Source organism: Dreissena polymorpha, chromosome 5, assembly GCF_020536995.1.
Source record: "Dreissena polymorpha isolate Duluth1 chromosome 5, UMN_Dpol_1.0, whole genome shotgun sequence".
NCBI classification, from domain to species: domain Eukaryota; kingdom Metazoa; phylum Mollusca; class Bivalvia; order Myida; family Dreissenidae; genus Dreissena; species Dreissena polymorpha.
In genome coordinates this window covers 18,316,930-18,324,391 of record NC_068359.1, presented here as the reverse complement: position 1 = coordinate 18,324,391, position 7,462 = coordinate 18,316,930, and positions in this window count along the sequence as shown.

Here is a 7,462-nt window from a genome sequence, read left to right as displayed (position 1 = left end):
ACCAATTTAAACATAATTACTAAAATAAAGTATTATGTGTGGAAGTGGAAAACAGTATTTAGCATTAAAATGCATCCTTAAGGTGGGAAAAGTTTCCAAGTATGCGTACCTCGTTATTGTATTTAAGTATTGTTGCAGTTTTCGGGCATAATTTTATGCAATGATAATTTTAACCATTCACAGAGCAAACAATTATTTTATCTTTCACGCACTAAACAACACGAATAATTCAATTTAACACAATGCACTTTACGGATAGATAACTGCGCAGCTGTATTATGTGCACGTTACGTCTGTATATACGTATGGCCATGGTTGGTTGTGGAAAGCATAGAAACGGTATATGTCTGCTGGTTTCCCAATAACCAGGCAAAACAAGAATGACATATTAGATTTGGCTTATAAATTTTATGTGTGCAAAATTGCGGTGCACGTTAAAATTTACTCTCGAACCCGAGAATAAAAACAAGGTGGGGAGTTAAACAACACTAAAAAAATCATTTTAAAATAGCTCCCGTACGGTCGCATTAAATTAGTGTATTTGCTGATATATAGTTAAATATGTATTAAATTGTACGATTTATTAAGATTTGCTTCTCTATATTATTTTATTATTATTTTATGTTATAGTTAACAAATGTTCAAACGTGTTCAATAAGTAAGGTGTGATGACAAAAATGTTGTTCTCGAAGGTGTTATTAGTTGTATGTGTGTTGCGGTGTATATGTTTGTTTTGGTGTCGCAATGTTTGACAATTGGTTCCCTGCCATTAAGATATTACCCTTTGCTGCAAGAAGTTTTTTCTCTTGCTGTAACAACTAAATTTGTTATAGTTGTCATACTTCGAAACGTGATTCATTATATTCAATGAACCTAACACGAAAACACACATTTTAACACGAATGATGCGTATAAAAATACTTTTTACATAACTAGGTCTACATAACTGTGTGTGGTCAATACTAATGATCATAACTCTCGCTATTTTTCCCTGATAATGTTAATTTAACAATTCATTAATTAGTTTACCGTCATTTAGTATAACATGTGATATTTTCACATAAGTCACGATGAAAGACTTAGATAATCTCATATAATTAATTGGTATTTGTGTAGGAAAATACAGTTTTCGAGAAATCATTTTAATCCCTAGGAAACAAAAATGGGGAATGTGAGAAAGACGTCATGTTGGTTGCCATCGAAATCCATGCGTGATATACCTGTTTTGTCAAACTTCGTCTCGTTGCTTTATAGATTAATTAATCGATTGAGCACGAAACATGCTACTTTTCAGAAATGTCCTATGCTTAAGGTTCAAATGCATTGTTTAGAAAATTGCTTTAATGTAGAACTATTTGCAACCGAGTTCAAAACCAAATTGACTATCATAAGACCATAAAAGATTTATTCTGGAAACCTGAATTTTACGGTTTAACTTGTTCTTGACACAAACATAACATATATGACAATATTGTAAATTGGGTATTGTGGCATGCGGAATTGAAATAAACGCAACAACGAGTAAGACTTTTTATAATAAGTCCATAACATAAGGAATAGTTGAGACGGACTTTTATTATCGGCCGGTTACCGATTTTACGGCCCGAGAGGATCATTATGTGGCTCCGGCCTTAGCTCTGCCAAATGTCCTCGTGTATATTTCATGTAATCATATTCTGTGACATCACTTAATGAAATGTATAGCCTAACCAATTTTTTGCACATTTATTTTTCTTCAACTGATCACGCAATTTATAATTTATAATTTATAATGTGTTTCGTGTGACGTAATTTCTAACATGCTAGTCTAAGCTAGAATGTCTGGAATTTTGGTACAAAAATTAATACATGGTTGTGAAAACTACAATAGGTATACAGTGAATCTTAAATCGCGCTCTTAGTCAGAATTGTAAGCATTCGAGAAAACCGTATCCAAAACGAGTGTGGATTTAAATAAATTACAATTCATGGATGGTAAAACAGAAAATGAATATGAATATCTGTATAGGTTTAATCACAAGAATAAAGTCGCCTTAAGCGTGACGTTTATTTTGGATTGATGATCCCTGTCAAACCTGAATTAATGTCATCTATCTAAATAGTCCTGGTTAAGCATGGACTTATTACTTACATTGTTTCAAAGTACGAGTGACCCAGTCGATTGAAATTAGGTCAGCGACATACATGCAGATAAAAGCCGCAATACTTAAGTCGTATCACAGGTAACAAGTGTAGCCGTGTCTTTCAAAAAAATATTTAACGTATAGTACTCAAAATATTTGACCTGTTATACACTCATATTGTGAGAAGTGCGTGAATCAACCATTGAGCGAGCAGGGCTTACGTTCATATGAAGCATCGATGAATTCATTTACTAAAGGTACTTACAGAGGGTGTGCTCGTTCTACCCGACATTTTAATTAAATATTTGTCTGAAGTATTTATTTTATATAACGCGATTTTGTATTGCCATTACGAAATAACGTCATCAAATCCATAGGTTCATCGATATATATTAATATGAAACGTTGGAGTTCGTGATAAAATAATGTATTAAACTCGTGATATGCAAAGTTTCTTATTCCTATACCCGGCCAATGTCCTATTTGAGACGCGTTCTGAGAAAACTGGACATAATGCATGTGCGTAAAGTGTTATCCCAGATTAGCCTGTGCAGTCCGCACAGGCTAATCTGGGATGACACTTTCCGCCTTAACTTGATTTTCGTGTAGAAGAGACTTCCTTTAAACGAAAAATACCATAAAAGCGGAAAATGTCGTCGCTGATTAGCCTGTGCGGACTGCACAGGCTAATCTAGGATGACACTTTACGCACATGCATTATACCCAGTTTTCTCAGAATACGAATTATTTAATACACATGACCTCTTACAAAAGGCATTCCAACTGATTTTCTTGTTCAATGGCGCAGATACGATTGATCCATTTAACCGTTCCTTTAATGCCTTTGATCATATTTTGTTTTTTGCTATTCGTAAAGAAATGGTACTAAACAAGTTATGTGAGGCGGTGAACATGACACGCCAATTGGTTTCGTATTCTTGAACAGTGAATTAATCATCTATATTCTATATATGGCAGTAATGCACGGCTAAACATTAATACGGAACCAAGCTTTGACTCTAGGGACGAATACAAATCATATACCGATAGAAAAACTCACGGCTAAATTAATATTAATGGACGCCATACATATCATATCTGTTATTCTTTCTGTCTAACTAGAGTACTGAGGACACCTCCGTTAAAACTTAATAAAAGCAAAAAAGACATATATGCATTTTTATAATTTTCTTTCACATGTTCACACGACACACACGAATACGCGAATACGTGTGTGTTGTATTCCAAATAAAGACCGATAAACGACGATAAATGGAAAGAAACAGAGAATAAAACAAACGTGGTCAGATATATACACGCACAAATTTATTAATTTACGGTTAAACACAGAGTCTGGATTCTGGCAAATTAGTACATACAGCTGTGTAATTATCAGAATAATGCGCCTATAAATAATTAAATAAGGCTTTAAGAGAGTTTGTCGATTATTAGATCAATTAATGTCAATCTGTCTGTTTAATTTTAAATAATATATTGAAATTATAGCTTACATCAATGGATATCGATAACCGTTTACTCGTGCGTGCATTATTATAAAGAGATAAACTAGTACAATATTTGATATTGAAGACCATGCCCTAGGGGAATATGCAAAAGACTCGTAAACACCTTTCCGACGTATAAAAATAATAAGAGATAGACACTGCACCTATTTGTGCATATGTTTGCGTAAAAAAGAAATAAATGACACCACAAAATCAGGAGAGTTATTGTCTACGTCGTTAATAGTCTATAGCACACGCTATAATCATGGCATGATCAAACCTGGATCACCGCCTTTGAAAGGTCAATGCAAAATCGTTGGTGTTGAAACTGATGTCAGTGCTGATAGGCGCATCCCTGTCACATAAAGGGAACTGCGATGTATTCACGACAATTCGTGCTATATTAGTACATAATGTAATGTCTGTTTGTTGTGAAAATCTTGCAATCAGTCATCAAACGATTTAATAAAACACATTTCGAATGATATAGAATGTTATACTTTAATAACTCCATGGTCGTGTGATACGAACATCTTATAGATAATATAACTAACAAGAATCATCAGTGGAGAACAGATATCATCTTATTTTCGCATTAAACATACATAAGTCCGGTTCAAAGATTAATATTTCTTGGAGTTACAGTAGATTCCGTACGTTATACCCTTTCCATGCCAGACGAAAAAATATCTGAAATACGAGCAGAGTTGAAGAGAACACTTAATTGTAAAAAGATTACTAAGCGCCAAGTTCAAAGTGTAATTGGGAAATTAAGCTGGCTTTCACAATGTATTCACGGTGGACGTACGCATTTCAGAAGGCTGGTAGATCGGTGTAATAAATTAGGTAAACCTTGGCACCGTACTCGCATAACGCTTGGCATGAGACAAGATATTGAGTGGTGGTTATCATTCATGCAAACTTTCAATGGAATTATACCGATTGTGGATGACAGAGAATCCACGTCAATCTCGATTGATGCTTGTAAAGTTGCAGGTGGCGGATTTTTCCATGGTGATTTTGTGTATACACCGTGGCCACAAGCTATGACTAGTTTACCTATAAACTACCTGGAGGTATAAAGTCTTGAACCAGCGGCACATAGATGGTCACACTTGTGGAGAAATAAAAGGGTTTTTGTGCATTGTGACTATATGGCAGCTTGCGCTAATATCAATAAGGGGACTTGCAAACACCCTTCTGTCATGGAATCTCTAAGACGTATTTTCTGGTTATCAGTTATTTATAATTTTAGGTTACAGGCAGTTTACTATCCAGGCCAATATAATGCTTTAAGTGATTGTGTAAGTAGATTACATGAACATGGAGCTAGGCAACGCCTCCTTCGCACTATGACACAGCTGGGATATTTCAATTCATAGTTGTGTTGCCCTTTTTTTAAATTACAGGCTGCAGCAGAGAAGTGGGCCTTGACTCAGACGTGAATTTCTACATCAGCAATACGTATTCGGACAATACGAAGAAGGCCTACAACGTACATCGTAAAGCATACATGTCCTTTTGTTCTGAGATGAATTATTGCCCTGTGCCAGCTACGTCACAGACTATTTGCCGTTACGCTGCTTATCTAGCAAAGTCAAAGAAATATAGCTCAGTGAAACAATATATGAATATAATTAGATTGCTACACGCTGAATGGAATTTACCAAATCCGCTAACAAATAATTTTCAATTCACCTGTGTGTTAAGAGGTATTAGACGTTTTCTGGGCGACAGCGTAGTGCAAAAAACGCCTATCGACCCTGATATGCTTAGGAATATTTACGCGCAACTCAATTTAGCACACTCTTTGGACGCAAGTGTTTGGGCTGCCTGTCTGACTATGTTCTATGGATTGTTACGTAAATCAAACGTTCTTCTCAAAAGCGCAATAACTTTTAACCCCTCGAAGAATTTACGCCGGCAAGACATTAGTTTCCTTCCCTGGGGTGTACTGCTTTCAATTCGCTGGGGCAAAGTTATCCAATACCAAACGCGGATCTTCGAGGTGCCATTAACACGCATGGCAGACAGTCGTTTGTGTCCAGCCCAGGCTATTTATCACTATTTCGAGATGACTAAATGTGCAGACACTGCTGGCCCCGCTTTTGTATATTATCAACAAGGTTCTTGCAAGCCTCTACGCGATGACGTTTTTATTGCTCGTGTCAGGGATTGTCTGAGTCGAAGCGGAACTGACCCCGCCAAAATTGGGACGCATTCGTTTCGGATAGGCGGGGCATCTTTCTGTTACAAGAGTGGCATGTCAGCTGATACAATCGAACTGTTAGGAGATTGGAAATCCACGTGCTATCAATCATATATCAGTGAAGATTTACAAACGCGAATTAATTCTGTAAGGCATATGCAATCATTTGTATGAATACTCTCAGCACTGTTCAAACTTGACTTTTTTTTTTCCTACTACTATAATTCTACTTTAGGGTTTGGACATTTTGAACTTTGATATGTATTGTTATTGTTTATTATATAAGATTATGCATTGTCAAATTATCATACACTGTATTTGTATTTTACATGAATGGTATGCGCACTATTGATTTGTGTATTTATGCGTATGATTTAACTTAACATTGCGCGCGCTTAATTAGTAGGAGTTTGTTAGTTACTTTTGTAGAATAAAGCTCCCTTTACCCCTCAGAATATGTTGCTTGTTTTGTTTAAGTGGTATTAAGTTTCTTAATATCGTTTAAACACTACAAACTTGCAGCGCGCCACACATCACGTGACGAGGTCATGACCTGTAGGTAACAGGAAGCGGGCATCTTGGTCATTCGCGCGGTTAACTTCCTCGGAATTTGCTTCCCACCCACCCTTCCCCATATTGTGTTCAATATTTGTTATTTAGCTATGTGGTTTGAAATCTGGACATTTTGAACTTTGATATGTATTGTTATTGTTTATTACATAAGATTATGCATTGTCAAATTATGATACACTGTATTTGTATTTTACATGAATGGTATGCGCACTATTGATTTGTGTATTTATGCGTATGATTTAACTTAACATTGCGCGCGCTTAATTAGTAGAAGTTTGTTAGTTAGTTTTGTAGAATAAAGCTCCCTTTACCCCTCAGAATATGTTGCTTGTTTTGTTTAAGCGTGCTGTTATCCCCAGGCTCATTTAAAATATTTCGGTGCTCAGTCTCAAACCGCTTTTGATAATTCAGAGTTTCAACGGGAAGGTTTGAGTCACTGGAGACAGATTGGAAATGTCGTACCAAAAATTGAGCCTTTTCCCTTGGGGTAGTGGCAATTTCGCCTTTGTATTTAAGTAGCGGTACAGGGGTGAATGAATGTCCTTTAATTCTGTGAATTCTTTTGCCAAAAATCCCTAGTAATTTTCTTATTAATGATAGCTGAATCACAGAATTCTTTCCAATTTTGAGTTTTTGCGTCCAAAATAACCCGCTTTGCCTGATTTTCGAGGGACCTATAATTAAGAAGATTATGCTCAGCGGGGTTCTTTTTAAGAATTTTTAAAGCATTTTCAATTTACCATTCAATATTACAGAATTATTAAGTGCCATTAACAGCAGGAGCAACACCGCCACGGGGCCTGACAAAATAGCATATTTAATGTTTAAAAATATGCCAGCCATAACTCTAAAAATCTGGCTTAACCTATTCAATCAGGTGTATAGGACATGCAGGATACCACCCGAGTGGAAGCAGGCCACAGTGATTCCAATTCCTAAACCCGGTAAAGACAAAAAAAAAGGATCCAAACTCATATCGTCCAATAAGTCTAACATCACATGCAGGTAAATTATTAGAAATAATGGTCAAAAATAGATTAGAACACTTATTG